Genomic DNA, 16,293 nt, shown 5'->3' with positions numbered 1-16,293 from the left:
TTTTTTCTGAAACCCCTTTCTTTGTCCAGTCAGTTTGAGATGGTTCTTCAGGGTTATTTTCTATCTGACATTGTGCTTTCTGAATGGTAGTTTATGCACATTGATCACCCACTGATGAACACTAGCAAACTTCCGGCTTCTGATGTGTTTCACAATTAGCTTTTATGCCATTAACTAGTTGTTCTTCAAAATGTTTTCTACCTGTCTTTTTACAATTCTATATTCAGCTTCCTCAGCTTCTATACTTTTCTGTTTTTCTTAAGTAGATACAAATTCAATTTTTCTGAAGGATTTTTGCATCTAATAAGCTCCTTCATCTTTTAACCAGGCTAGGGTTTTTTTTTAATTCCATCTCTTTGGAGGTGGATTTTTGTTTGTTATTTATCTTGAGCTTCTAGTACATTGTTTTAAAACACCCTAGAGTGCCAATTGCAAACAGTTTATGATGTTACGTATCCCTGATGTTTTTCAACTTTTTCACTTTTTTTTGTAGGTCCTCTCTAATAGTAAATATGACTGTTACAGATATTTTTGTGGGTTTTGTTGTTTTTTTTTTTTTATTACTGAATATTTTTAGTATAGTCTTGTTTTGAAGCACACATACGCGAAAACACATGGGAATGGTTACTGTCACCTGGGTTTCTGGCTTCAGAAAGCTATTTATGATTACTGCAAATGTAGACTTCCAATTACATGCCTTTTTTTGTTGTTTTGTGGGCTTGTCGTTTTTGTTTGTTTTTAAATCTTTGCAAATTCTTTTGGAATCTATTGGTCACTGCTATCAAACTAACAGTCTTCAGTCAGTGCTACAGCTCTCGCAATCCTCTTATTTGAGCAGGAAAATGAGTCCTATGGACTCTGGAGTATGATTTTGTCTTGTGAACTTATTTTGCTTTTGATCTTGTTAATTTATCTCAGTTTTTGTATTGTACCCTTCTTCCCTCTACTACCTGCACATTTCTCAGTACCGTCCTGCAAGCCGTGAGCTGTCTTTACCATCAACACACACAACTCATTGCTTGCCTGATACCCACACAAACAACCTTCAGTGTGACCACTTGAGGAAATACCAGTGTTTTGTGGCAGGTTTTAGTTTTACATGATGTAGGCTTTTCTTCTTTCTCTTGTTTGCTACTTGTCTATTCATTTCTTGTACTTTTGTGATTAATATGCAGTCAAACAGTTTCTTTAGTTGACCTCTCCTGAGTATTGAACTCCCAGTGTGTCTGAACTTTCCTAATTTTGATGACTGCCTGAAACTTTGAGCAGTCAAGAATGCAAGAGTCATGAGCTAGAAGGACATCAACTAAAGGAAAAACTTCAAGCTCTGTTCAGTGTTTCTAGAATGCTCACTTCATATTGGATCACTCCCATGAAAATTAAACCTCAGACCCCTTCTTCTGAGATTCTAACTCTCCAAATAATATAAGAAGTCTGGGTTACCCTAGTGAGATTAAGCAACAAAAGTTTTAAGTATTGCATTGCCTACTGCCCATGATTTTTCTCTTTCTTTAAAAATTAGACATCCAATCTCACAGTCAGAAGCATTTCCCTGAAATTTATTTTGTTTCCCTTTTTTAGCTTTGACCCACTATTTCTAGGAAAATTCTCTGGTAACATAGGAAGTAATTTCTTTCACACCTAAGGGGAGCACAAACATCTTTCAAACATTTGCAGATTGTTTCATGCCCCCTAGTCATCCCTCTGCACGCTATGTATTACTTCCATTAAATCCTAAGGCACAGGTTGTACTATAAAGCTGAAAGCTCACAAGAGCACTAGGGAATGTCTCTGTCTCTTCCCCCCCCCCCGCCCCTTTTCTTCTTTTCTGCACAACTTCAGCAGGCCTTGCGGAAAGTAGCAAATATGCATCCACAGGCAGAATCTGTCCCTGTGAATATGAAGAAAGCTGTGGGCCAAATGATGTTTTTAGTCACACCAGTGGGACTCTGTTGACTTCAGTTTTACCTTCAGGAGGTAGCCTTTTGTGTGTGCTAGGTGAAAAGGCACAGCTCAGACAGTTCTTAAAAATATTCTGCTCTGTTCAGTGCAAAGTGCCACAAAAGCCAAATCCCCAAAAATCCCCTAAATTGTCCATCTGGAACAGGTGTTTACAGTCATATAAACAAAATAAAATTGCTTTTTGCAGACCTAGAGTCAGCCTGCTACTAAAATGTCTGGCATCTATTTGAAAAGCAAGCAAACAAAGACCTGACAACCAACAGAAAAACTGGGGGGGAGCAGAGGGGTGAGGGAAGGGAGCAGGGCTGAGAGATGAACTAAAAAGCCCTTCAAAGATGCAAAGGGGGGAAAAATATTGCTCAGGCTAATGAGAAAATTCTTGTTAATAACAACGTCATTTATAATTTTCCCACAAGTTTTCACCTCATGGCAAGACTTACAATTGACAATGTGAAATCATCCCACAGAAAAAATCTTATTCTTTTAAAGCCACAGAAGTGGGATATCACTATTTTGGGCAGATAAAAATTTGTTGCGTGGTCAAAGTTGGTTAGAATAAAGAGTGACATCAGAAGAAATCATCTTTGTCCACTTTCACCTGACCTAACATCTTACCATTATCTGCTAATTTTTCCTGCAATAGGTCAAGCTTGACACTCTCCTCTTTTTCTCTTCCACCCCCCCCCGAGCTTTTTAGGCTAAGTTAGAGACTATTCTCTTTACCATTCTTGACAGTTGTTAAAAGACGACATGTTACTTGATGGCACAAAACCCTAGCAAGACAAGAAATAATATGTTATATGTACAGAGGGTTATAACACCCTGTAACAAAGGAATAAGAGATTTGGATGCCCAGGGGTCTGAATTTTTATAATTCATCAATAGTTACAGAGCTCTTTACAGAGCTGGTTACAGATGCAATCAGGGATTAAGTCTAGGTTTTTCAAGCGATTACTGAAGGGAAAACTGGAAGTGGGTAAGGAGAAGGAAAGGGGTGAGAGACAAATAATGGTGTTAAAGGATGAAGACAAAGAGAAGACAGTTTCCTGAAGAAGTGTGAATACAGTCACAAACTACAGATTATGAAAGACTAGAGTTGGTAGACTCAGGATTCAGAATGCCTTAATGCCTTATTTATGTTTTTGGGAATACAGTTCTCATGATTTAAGAATTTACATCTGCAGACATAAAAGGATTTAAATAGGGTTGTTTGGTTGTTTGGTTTTTTTCTGGAGTTTGTTTTGTTTTAAGCTTCAAAGAAGGATTCACCAAATTGAGAAGACTGAGGACCAGTAGTCTAAGAACATGTCTACAGGCTCACCTCAGCTAGCTTTACACTAGTTAATCCTGGTTGGGATAATGCAGTTGTGATAACAGTTGACTGTGGGCAGGATCATGCTGAAGTATTTACCCAGATGTCACTCAGGCTTTGCAGCTTGGGTTGAGCTTGGTGCTGTCTGACTGCCTTGGTAATAGTACTTAGTTTAACTAGTTTAGAGCTATTATGGTTTGATATATCTATATAAGATTGTAATGTAAATGTAGCTACAGTAGCCAAACTCTTTTAACCACTGCTTTTAACTGCTTTTAACCACTAGGCTGTATTACTGCCTCTCTCCCTTTTAGTTTTCATATTTTTTCTGTAATGTTGCACTTCAAAAATAACTCTGTTTTGGCAACCTTTAAGGCAATGTCCAGCTGAATTGAAAATATTTCTCCCACCAATTTGTACCAGGGGTATGAATTTATACATATACAGTTTATACAAGGGGTTTCTCTTCCTTTTTATTCCACCTTGACAACTATATAAATGAGATAAATTTTTGCCCTATGGTCTACTACTCCCATAACACGTTAAAGTGTTGTGCAGATTTTTGATGATTTTCTCTTTTACCTGCATTAAATTATACACTAAAATTACTTCGACATGGTCCCTTAGCAATATTTCCAATATATTTCTCTCAACTGAAATGAGACTTAGCAGGGTTGTCCCCTGAATCTTCCCTTTTCTTGAATCTGGGAATAGCTTTAGGACCCCTTAAGTCCTTGGGTATGATTACACGCCTTAGTGGCTTGTCAAAAACCTTTGCTGAAGGCTTTCTTATTTCCTTTGTTACTTCCTTCAGGATTCTGGGGTACAATTCATCTGAGCCTGGTACTTTGTCAAATATAACAGTCCTAATTGCCTTATTATCTTCTCCAGTGCAATAGCAAAGCTTTTTAACATTTAACTTTCCCTCCAGGAAAATGTCTCTCAGTCCTGGAGATGCTACCTTCTTTTTTTTTTCTTTCCCCTCCACTTCCCTCCTGCCCCACAATGAATAATGAGGTGAGGAATTCATTTAGAGCAAAATCAACCTCATCTGTCATTAACTTTCCATTTATGTTCTTTAATGCCTCTACTCTTTCACTGCCTCATGTTGAATTCCAAATATATATTTAGAAGCATAGAATCATAGATGTAAGGAATGGAAAAGAGCCATTAGGTAATCCAGTTCATTGCAGTACAAATGGAGGATTGTTCTATGCAGTGTATTTCTTCCTTGTTCAATCAGTTTTTAAGGTCCCAAATGTTTCCTTTAGAGTCACTTTAAAGTTTCTCACAAGCAGTAAGTTTCCTCCTGATAGTTAGCTGTTTTCCCTTTCTTAACATTAAGAATCTTGTCTAAATTAAATGGTCTTGCATCACTTTATTTGTATTTTTATTTTTTCTCTGTTCATCTTTTGTTTCATGTTTTTAAGCTTTTCAGATAGGTACAGATGACCATTCTCTTTTGGGAAGACATTTTGGCCCTATTTTCACACTAGCTTTCTGGAGACTGAATTTCTCATACTGATAATGATATAAAAATTGAATCAGAATACCAAGTTGGAAGGGACTTCAAGGATCATATGGTCCAATTTGTCTAGGCAAAGCATGACGTAGACTAGATGGTCCAGATCTAGCCCAGCCAAATCTTAAATGTCCAGTGTAAATGATTTAAAAAATCTTGGAGAGAGGGCACAGAACGGGGTGACTGGCTCACACTTCTCAGTAGCTAAGGCACAGGCTGCTTGCATAGAGTTCACCAAGTGTAATAACTGCCATAACTACCACATAGTTTGTGACCTACGTATCAGCTCTTCACTGATTTCACAGCAAACCGCTGCTGAATAATCTGCTGTCTAAGTCTTGAATTTATATGCTGCAACTGGTCCAGAAATCTATTGTAGGAACTGGACTGTACCTCCAAATTCATTTGGCCTTTGTCTAGCTCAGCTTCAAGTATCAGAAGTGAATACAATATTGTAGATTCCCAATTATCAGAGTCATATTGGCAGCTTGGTGTAATCCATGAGCTTTTTAGTAGTTACAGATTGTTTATCTTTCTTTGCTATTTCATATAATTTATTACTCTACTGAACCTTATTTCTTTTTACATTTCATAATTTTTTCAGGCTTTCTTCCATTTATGTTTTGTTCTTTGATATTTTCAGGTGTTCAGCATGGTTCAGCAGGGTTTTAATTTTCCTCATCAAGCTGTGAACCTCTTCCTTTTTCTTTCTAGACAGCTTAATATGGTTTGACATTTCCCCACATTTCCAACTGTCTGTAGCTGCTTCTACGTGTAGCCGCTGTGATTGGAAATGACTGCATATGATTATTGTTAGACTTAATATTGTGATTGTACTGCTGCTGGACATTGCTTTGAAAGAATGGGAACTCAAAAGAAAACATATTCTGCTCACAAATATTTTATTCCTAAAAACAAGGCCAAATCATGAGCCAAGTAAGCTTCCCATTCAGCTACAGTGAAAAAATACTGAGTGTTTAAAAAACAGGCAGCCAGCATTATAAATCTTTGACAGCATTATAGAGTCAACCTAGTATACTTCTAAGTAGGAAACTATGAAAAGCACATATTCTGCATTCTGTCTTGTATCTTTTCCACTATTCCTATCCCAGCACTTTAATCATTCTCTTCAGGATACACAATATGTAAGGAAACACATTATACACATCCTCACAGTATCTGCATTGCCTCCTGTATGAAAAAAGAGTTCCGCCTGCATCATGCATTCTGATTTGCACCATTATTCCTTCCTCATATGGTAGGAGGGAGATCGGAATAAGGTATTATTACCCAGCACCCATTTGCTTGTAACTTTCAAAATTACTTATCTATTTCTTATAGTCAGACCTAGTAGAAAAGGTTTTTTCGTGAAAACTCTGTGGGAAAGCATTGTCCTGCTATGGCAGAAAGTTTTACAATTTAACTAGATATTTAATGAAGAAAAATGATATTTATTTATTTGTGTATTTATTTTAAACCTGAAGCCTCTGAGTCTCAGTTAACTTTCCTTGGTTTATGCCAAGTAAAAATACTAATACATAGTAAAATGCTGGTTTGTTCTTACCTTTTCCATGTTATTCAAGTATTTTTACACCTCTGCAAATACATCTCCACAATCTTGCGGTAATATTTCTGGGTAAAAAGAATTTTTTATTAAATCAGAGGTCTTTCAGGCAGGGATGGGTTTAAGTATAACTGATCTCTATTAGAACAGAGGTATGTATTGAGCGGTCAGGCTCCTTAACTGCATGAAAGCTGTGCTGAGCTGCTGTAGGCTTTTATACTACCTGGGTAGTGGTGTCTGAGTGGAGATGGTGCTGTGAAGTCAGGGATTACAGCTACTTTGCACCAATCAAATAACACAAAAAAGCTGAGTTAACCTACTTCTGACCACAATCACAGGCAATTTGCAAAACCTGGGAAAGTCAGGTCAATCCTAGGATCTGTGAGTTTAATTTACACTGGTGGCATATCTGAGGGAATTGATAAGATTACACAGGTATGGATGCTCGGTGATGAGATCAGAAGGAAAAGGTATTATCCATGAAAGCCATCGGCAGCAATTTGAGGATGGATAGAGGGTGCCTGGCCCATGAGGAAAGCAAGAGTAAAATATGTGGTCAAGAGGTCAAACAGGTGCAGTTAGTTAGCAAAAGGGGTTTCCCAGCTATAGAAAGCTTTTTTTTTTTTTTTAACAGAGGCTCCCTGTTTATCATTATTTCAGAAGAATCTACCCAAGAAGTAAAGGCACTTCATAAAGAAAAAGTGATGAGACAATCCTAAACTACTCTTTTAGAAATATAATATCCATTTTATTTGGCGGTTTCTTTTCAGAATGAAGATAAGCACACACAGCTGCAGATCAAAAAAAAGACTTGAAGCTAGACATGCTTACTCTGTTCTGTGTCAGACTATTTACCAAAGAAGCTGCCAGTGCTGTCAGTAAATACATTCACTTTGCACATTCTAGTCAACCTGGGATTAAACCAGTTTAACATCATCTGCACCAGGACTCAATGTACCTGCTGTTTTTTTCAAAACAGTTTGTCCATTTAAACTGAAGAAGGTGAGGAAACTCTAAGTCCTTGTGTTCAGACTCATTGCTTTTTATTATGGATATGCTGTCAATTAGCCTTGCCCTCATCAGCATCAAAATTAACTACATCGTGCTAAAATGATGGAAATTAAAAAAAAAAAAAAATTAGTATTTACCTGCTATTTTACTGTAAGTCAAGCCAAAGGCAAAAATCATCATCACAAATCTTGCAACATAACTTGGCAAAGATTAAGCTACTCTTTTTTTTTTTCCAAAAAAAGCACTTCCTTTATAAAAAGAAAGAAACAACTTCCCCCCCCCCAAGACAAAAGAACAAGCAAATCACAGAAGAAAGGTCATCTGAAGATATAGCTATTTAGCTCCAGATTCCAGCCAGAGAAGCATTTCAGCCAGATTCCAGCCAGAGAAGCATTTCAGATTCAATCTGAAAGCATACTTATGCCAAATTCAAATCCTAATCCTTTCCTCCCCTCTGCACTTGATAGTTTCTGTTCTAAATGTCTTTAAAATAGGTATTCTCTCCCCACAAAAAACTTACCACAATGGCAGCTGTTTAGGAAATAAATTAAAAAATTGTTGCCGTTGTGGAATAAGATATATTTAATTAAATAAAATAGAGAAAGAAAGTGCTATTACAAGAACATAAAACTGTAAGGCACGAGATAAAACTAAATTACTACATGGCTGCTCAATTTCATCTAATCCCTGAAGATAAAGATGGAGTCAGAAAATTGCATGTATTGTGAAATCAACATAAGCCCTAAGCAAATATTAACTAGGGGTATATAAACTGATTTATTATAAATACAAATATGAATGTGTTAAAGTGTGACTTTCCTCAGGGGTTGGTCTGGGGACCAGTGATTTTCACATATTTGTTGGTGGCATAGACAGTGGGATTGAGTGCACCCTCAGCAAGTTTGCCAACACCACCAAGCTGTGTGGTGTGGTTGATACACTGGAGTGAAGGGATAACATCCAGAGGGTCCTTGACAGGCTGGAGAAGTGGGCCTGTATAAGCCCCATGAAGTTCAACAAGGCCAAGTTTAGGGTCCTATACCTGGGTCAGGAAAATTCCAAGCACAAATACAGGCTGGGAGGAGGACAGATTGAGAGCAGCCCTGACGACAAGGGCTTGAGGGTGCTGGTTGATGAAAAGCTCAACATGACCCAGCAATGTGCACTTGCAGTGTGGAAAGCCAACCATATGCTTGGCTGCATCAAAAGAAGTGTGCCCAGGAGGTCCAGGGAGGTAATTTTGATCCTCTATTCTACTCTTGTCAGACGTCACCTGCAAGCAGAGTGAGTGCAAAGGAGGTCACAAAGATGATCAGAGAGCTGGAGCATGTCTCCTTTGAAGACAGGCTGAGAGAGCTGAAGTTGTTCAGCCTGGAAAAGAGAAGGCTCTGAGAAGAACTTTGTTTTTTTAATTGTTTGCTGTTTATTACAGTTCTACTTACTAAATTATTAGGAATGCATAATGTACATTCAACACCATGTAAGAGATTCTTCACAGTATCAAAAGACTCAGATGTTTCTATAAGTTAAAAAGTCTATCTAAAGCAGTTCTACTTATTACTTCTATGTCTTTCCTGAGAAGTTCACAGAACTTGTATGAACAGCAGATAGATAAGGGTAATTTGTGTCTATGATAATAGAATCATAGACTAGTTAGGGTTGGAAAGGAGCTTAAGATCATCTAGTTCCAACCCCCCTGCCAACGACAGGGACCACACACCCTAGACCATGTTGCCCAAGGCTCTGTCCAACCTGGCCTTGAACACTGCCAGGAATGGAGCATTTACCACTTCTCTGGGCAACCTGTTCCAGTGCCTCACCACCCTCATAGAATAATTTGGGTTGGAAAGGACTTCAAAGGTCATCTAGTCCAACTCCCCTGCAATGAGTAGGGACATCTTCATCTAGATCAGGTTGCCCAGAACGACATCCAAGCTGGTCTTAAACATCTCCAGGGATGGTGGTGCATGCACCACCTGTCTGGGCAACCTGTGCCAGGATTTTGCCACTCTTGTAAAAAAATTTCTTCCTCACATCCAGCCTGAATCTCCTCTTTTTTAGTTAAAAAACATCGCCCCTCATTCTATCGCAACAGGCCCTGCTAAAATGTCTCTCCCCATCTTATAGACACCTTTTAAGAACTGAAAGGCAGCAATAAGGTCTCCTTCTAATCTTTTTTCTGAGCTGAACAACCCTAACTTTTCTCAGCTTTTCCTTACAGGAGAGGTGCTCCATCCATGTGATCATTTCTGTGGCCCTTCTCTGGACCTTCTCCAGCACATACTACATTTCTTCCCTTCCCTCTAGGTTCTAGTTGAGGGGTATCAAGATCAATGTTGAATGACGCACACATAAGCAGTAAGGTCCCAATTCACTGCAGTTCATCAGGTTTCCTTGGCATCTAAACTACCACCCAAATCACCACGAGACTCAAAAATAACGACTCCCGTGTTTCATGAAACTCACTTTCAAGTGCAAAAGGTGCATAATGGTTGCATACTGCAAACATTTATATGTGCTTACTTTTAGTTTTTACCTTTTGGTGAGCTAAAGATGCAAAATCCCTAGTACCCGACCCATCTCAGTCACAAATTGCTGTTGTTGGATTTTGTATTGGACAAATTATATTGATCTGCAAGGCAGATTAAAACCTTTTAGACTGATCTTACTGTATCTGCAATGAGTATTTTATGTAGTTTTCAGTGAATCTTTCTTGCCCTTATTTATTTTTTCAACACTGTTTTTGTAGAAGGGTAAAAATGATAAATTTGAGCTTTAATGGTGTATCTTGGTATCTTTTTTAATATTACAAGCGAATACCCTGAACTATTTTGAAAGACAGCTGCTTTGTTTGTGAAGTCAAGCATCCAAAAGTAATTGCTATGGGCTATGCACTGGGCAAGAACCAGAGGTAAAACTGGTATGATTTGGGCACCATCCATTCTCTGCCTCAAGCAAAGTCAAGGTTCCATGTTAGAAGGTCTGTATGTGGACCTGTGTGCAAGCAGAAATGAAGCAGTCAGGCATCATGCTGGGACACTTCTATTCTACAGTAGGGCTGAACCCTGTAGCTTTACCCTGCATTTTTTCTCTGCTTTGTAAGTGGAACCTATAACCAGCTTTTTATCATTTTTCCTCCCAAGCTAATCCCCCCAGTCCTGGACCCTCAGTTGTGTACAGTACCTATTGGTTAGCTGAAAGACAAGCTCTGAATTGCATTGGGGGATTATTTTTTTTTACCCTTTGGCAATGGAAGCTGTCAGTGGGCAGTGGGATACTCCTGAGATCCAGTGTGAAGTCCTCAGCTTGCTCTGGTTAAGGGTACTAAAAAACTCATGCAGCCTAGGTGGGGAGAGAACAGAGGTTTTCCACAAAGTCCTGGATTTTAGTAGGAGGAGGTATTATGGGGTGGTTCCAGCTCTCTGAATGTGAAGAAAAAGTATGACCTACTACCCCAAGGGGCCTGAACATGAACAGCATATGTGTGTGTAAATTATATGTTTCATAGGAAGGAAATACCAGGCAACAGGGATGTAGCACATTCAAGCCAGGCTCCTGATGTGAACAACTGGGATCGTGACTACCCGGTGCACAACAGTAAGTACATACTAAGTGTAGGTTAGTGTACCTGGCTGACTTCCCAACACTTTGCTGGGAAGTCTTGTTCTTCTTTCTGGTTTGCATTTATTCTTTTTCTTACTGCCCTTATGTAGCTTTCAACATTGCTCCCTAAGCAAGGACTCTTCTCTTAGAAGTCTTAGTCTTCAACCTCTCTGCTTCTCACACCAGCTCCTAGTCCAATGGACTCTAATTCATCTAACCAAGTTGATCGAAGCCCACTTTTCCTTCACCAAGTATTGGCTTGTCTTTTTTCCACACTGATGTTCACTGCTGGTCTCCTTGCATGTTCACTCTTGTCTAGCAGTTGTCTTCTGTCCTCTTTATTTAAGCCTCCTTCCATGACTCCTGTCCCCAAATCACAGTCATCTCTTTCCCTCTACCTTCCAGCTTCTCCTTCCTGGTTTGAAAATAGATCCTTGAGCATTCACAGAGCACTTGCTTGGGTGCCAGTAGAAAGGGGCTTAGGTAGTCATGTTTTATGTTCCAGTTTTCACTCTTATTCAGCTTTATGCAAACTTCAGAGAGAAAACATTCAGAATTTCCTGGAGATTTGAGCTTACTTAGCCATTTAATGACAACAGGATGGTGTGGAAAATTGGAAAAGGGTGGAAGTGGTCATGAAAGAGGGAATACAGCCTGTTGCTGTTCTAATTGCAGAAGTCCTTTATGATGATGTAAAGACTGAGTTATTTAAAAAGATATATATTTATTTGGTTTTGACATCTACTTTGGACAAATTCTCGCAGGTTTTCACAGAAATGGCAAGAAGACTGTCAGACATGACAGACAGTCCTGTCTCGTTTAAATTTTTTTCTCCACTCCAAAGGATGATAAGCATTTCAAAGAAGGGTTGTCATGAGTATTTGTATGTGGATAAAAAGTATATGTATTTATGCTAGTCTCATTCTCACAATAAATTTAAATTTGACTGAAAATTAAAATGCATGTAGATTATCATAGATGATGTCAACATGATAGCTGATATTTATACAGTTATGAAAACTGAGAATATTAATGTGGAATTTGGGGCAATTTAATGCTGGTGTGGGTTTTATGTATTCTTAATTTTCTGAGTTTAAGACTTTCAATTCCACTTTCCACTCACATGCTGTTATTCTTTGCTTAGCAAGTCTTGAATATCATCTGTGAAGGTGTTCTGAAAGTTCTCACTGAAGCACAAAACCAGATGAAGTTCTTCAGCCTTTCCTTTAGAGACTTGGATCCATTCTGGTTTAACCTACATATGATTTGCTTAACAAGGGGAAAACAAAAGAAAAAAAATGGAAAAGGAGAAAAGAAAAAAAATAAAGAAACAAGAAGGAACTCCAGATGGAAAATGAGAACACTAAATGGATGGATTCTGATCTCTTGTCTGACAACATTTTCATTTCTTTTGACTGCTGCTCCATGAGCCTGATATCCCTATGCAGTAAGCTGTTAATGGTTTTTGGGTTCCTAAGTTCACTCACACTGACACATCTTTCTTTTCCTTCTCTCTTTCTCTCTGTCTGCCTGTCTGCAGAAAACATGCTTTCAAGATTTCAAGATTTCTTAGAAGACTTTTCCTGAGTCAGTTCACAGCATGGACTTTTTCATTCAGGATTGCTCTGGAAGACATCTCTTTTCCATTATTTTGCCTATTCAGATGTAGCTAAGGAAAAATAATGTACTAACAGAAGGTAGAACCAATAGGTAGTTTTTAGTTAAACTCTTAAACAAAACAGGAAAACAAATGAGCAATAAGTAGCTAGGAAACTTCACAATTGGGACAAAATGAATGCTTCTGTTGTTTCATTTATCAGGACGTTATTATATATCTGTAGCTTGGATGTTATTAAGCTAGATTGGCATCGTTATCATCGCTTTTAAAACACTATTAATTAACAATCTGTAAACAAACTACTAAGTATCCTGTGAGGGCAGAATATAGGAAGACACTTAAGCATTGTGACACAGAATACTAAGATATCTAAAATTTAGATTTTCAGTTGTGTGAATGGAAATTACATTGCTCAGTTAGGTTCATAGAGTGAATAAAAAAGTGAGGCATCTTGTTTGCAGCCACGGGAACTGGAACAGAGAAGAGTCGAATTTAAATTCTTCATTTCTTCCTCCATTTACAAGGGTATGAAACCTTTCCAGAACCTGAAAAGTTTTCCAGCATCTGTGTGCTTGGATGACATTGGTACTCTTGTGCATGATAATACTTTTTTTCTTTTAAAATGATGGCAGTGGTGATTCTGCTTCTCATTCTTTGCATGGTAAGCAGTATTTGCATTCAGAAAGTGCTAGACTTAGATGACGTTTTCCTTGGGCTCATGGTGGATTCTGTAAGGTTGCATGTTGTTTCTGTTAAATTATTGTATGCTGTGGGGTATTCAATACCTTCTGATTTGCCTTCTGATTGCAATTAACTTCAGAATCCAAAACCATGAGTGAATAAAAAAGAAATCACTCCTTGCGTTTCTTCTTTGAGCAACCTGTTATTTCAGAACAAATGTTCAAACTTTCATACACACATTCTGCTTGATTGCAGCCTTCTGTGTGATTTCTTTTTTTTTTCCTTTTAAACCTTAGATATTCACCATGAATTGATTCAGTCCATTTTGCATCAAGTAATGTAAATCTTGAAAAATCCTTAGAGAATTCAAACCTGAACTGGCCAGAGCCTGGTAAATATTTTCTGAAGTATAGTTTTGAAGATGTGGTGCTTAGATGTGGTTTAGTGGTGGACTTGGCAGTGCTAGGTTACCTGCTAAACTTGATGATCTTAAAGTTCTCTCCCAACCTAAACGGTTCTATGATTCTATGATCAAGTTCTTAAGCAAGCTAAGTATCTCCATTTCAATTAAAAGGTGGAAAATGGTAGAATTAATGAAAAAGACTTTTAAAAATTTAAGTCTTGTGCTCATAAATGTTTTTGCATCAGATGTAAATTCCATCTTTGGAATCTTGCAATACAATCTTTAAGACAGGTAGTTCCTTAAAAGAGTGTTGACTACAACTGAGGAGGATTTGCATTGCATGTTGGACTTGCAGTTTGTGATAGCAAATGAAAAAAAATTATGAGGACCCTAAAATAATGTTATAATATGTCTTATATAGCTATTTTTATTTTCTAAGCACTATTTAAATGCTGTTTAGTAACCAGCAATTCTCTGAGACTGGGTATTTAGGATTACAAAGACTGGCATATGTGATTAAAGCTGTTTAGTATACTGTTTCTGTGGACTATATCAGCTTCTTAAAAGAGGTGCTAAAGGAATTTTCTGCTACAAAATTATAGATATTTTCTATGATTTTTTTAATTGTATTTAGCCTACCTAGTTAGAATTTAACTTTTGCACTAAAGCATTAAGATTTTGGAAATCTTGTAAATATTTCAAAAGCAAGAAATCCTTATAAATGTCTTCAACTGCTTAACTATCAAAGCTATATAAAGTGCAACTGAAGATCATTTTCTTCTGCCTGTCTGGACATTTCCTGTTGTGTTGCATCTATAACTACTTGGCACAGATCTGATGGATTTGTTGCTTCAAAGTCAATGCTGTTGTTGCTGGCTCTTTCCACAGATTTCTTTAGAAAAGAATAATAATCAGACAGTAAAATAGTAGTTATGTCTACTCATAATTTTGTAGCTCAGTGTTAATAACCTTGCTTTATCTTACTGAGTGTTGTTCACACTTCTGCACTCTGCTACATATCTAATACAGTCTCTAAAATTATAGCTGTAGAGTAATTTAGGTTGAAAATGTCTTCAGGAAGTCATCTAAACCAACCTTCTGCTCAAAACATAGCTCACTTCAAAGTTATATCCAGTTTCTCAGGTCTGAATCCAGCCAAAGTCTGAACACATCCAAGGATGCAGATCCCACAGACACCTGGGCACTTATGTCAGTGACTGACCACTCTCTCTTTGGAATTAAAAAATATAAAATTGATAATATTCACTCTTTGGCCTATCCCTCTCTCACACACACACACACATCACAGTTGTTAGATGAAAATTGATGTGGCCTAAATTCTATCTCTGTCCCCATTCACAGTACTTCCTATTGTCTGGCTGTAGACCTTCAGAGGCACACAGTCAATAGAAAACAGCAGGGGCCAGGGCTTGGTTGAAATGTAGGCCACCTGAAACTAAGCTTTTGACTCTGTCATGCACAGCTGCAATTTTCTACCTTTCTTCTAAATACCAAGCACTTTGTCTCCTGTCATATAAATCAGCCAGAGCCAGATTTTTCTATTCTAGCTGGGTTTGTGTGCCTTCTTTCTCACTGGGTGCCTTCCAGTAGTGCATTAATCAATATGACTCAGAGCTGTCTCTGGCATTTTTGTTGGTTTAGCCAGCTTCTCCTCAGAGGCTACCTTGTAAGGCCACCTTACAAGAAGCATCGCTTCTCTTAGCCTTTTCTATTTGTAGGAAGGAAAGAGCATTGGGAGAGAGGATGAAGTTGGTTAGGAAGAGATGAGTCACTTTTATTTAAGACATCTCTTTCTTTTGATCTTGTGCTGTCATTTTCAATGTGAATTTCTGCTTTTGCATTATCTGCTAGAATGTCAGATCATTGTGATGGAAGCCAGATACTGAGCTAGATAGATGCACATATGCAGAAGTAAAGACATTTAATTAAGACCAGTAGAAAACTAATATTGTGGCAATATTTAAAAATGGTATATGGGACAACCCAAGTAATTATAGGCCTGTCAGGCTGATATTGATCTTTGGTGAAACAAGGGAACATCTGATACAGGGCTCAGGTACTAAAGAGCTGAAGGATGGAATTAATGCCAATCAACACAAGTTTATGGAAAATAGATCCTGTCAAACTAACGTGATATCTTTTTTTTTCAGATTACAAGCTAGTTTTTAAAGTAATAGTATTGATGTACTACATTCTGCAAGTTATTTGACTTGGTAGTGCATAACACTTTCATTAGGATACTAGAAAGACATAAAATGCACATGGCACATTAAATGGGTTGTAACCTTTTCTTACTGATGGATGATAAAATTGTAAATGCACTGTCATTCTATGGCAGAATTTTTCAAAATTTTTTTTCTCGGACACATGTATTTTAACACTTTTTTAGCATGTGGGAAAAAGTATAAGGTTATCATTGATGATCAAAGTAAAATTTACTAGTGAGGAGCATAGTTCACTTTACCAGTTAGACTGTGAGTGTTTGATGAGCTGAACACAAATCATATCTAAGACCAACTGTGAAGTCCTACCACTAAGAAGAAAGAGTATACAGTAATACTATTTTTGTATGTTTAATGGTTGAAAGCTGTAGAGA

The 16,293-nt window shown here is 37.7% G+C and overlaps 1 long non-coding RNA gene across 5 annotated transcripts in view; it reads right to left on the bottom strand.

Annotated features, from left to right (window-relative positions):
• The window catches only part of LOC133273048 (uncharacterized), a 54,154-nt gene extending 47,631 nt beyond the window's left edge, over positions 1 to 6,523 (bottom strand). For all 5 annotated transcript variants that reach the window (XR_009744636.1, XR_009744640.1, XR_009744639.1 and 2 more), the window contains exon 1: positions 6,361 to 6,523. This is a non-coding gene — a long non-coding RNA (uncharacterized LOC133273048). The remainder of the gene's footprint in view (positions 1 to 6,360) is intronic.
• Positions 6,524 to 16,293: the final 9,770 nt, after the last annotated feature.

Source organism: Pezoporus flaviventris, unplaced genomic scaffold (assembly GCF_033815535.1).
Source record: "Pezoporus flaviventris isolate CSIRO_AGI_PZ_B2104156 unplaced genomic scaffold, CSIRO_AGI_Pfla_v1 ptg000031l, whole genome shotgun sequence".
NCBI classification, from domain to species: Eukaryota; Metazoa; Chordata; class Aves; order Psittaciformes; family Psittacidae; genus Pezoporus; species Pezoporus flaviventris.
Note: the sequence above shows the minus strand (reverse complement) of the source record. Positions and strands in the feature narration are given on the sequence as shown.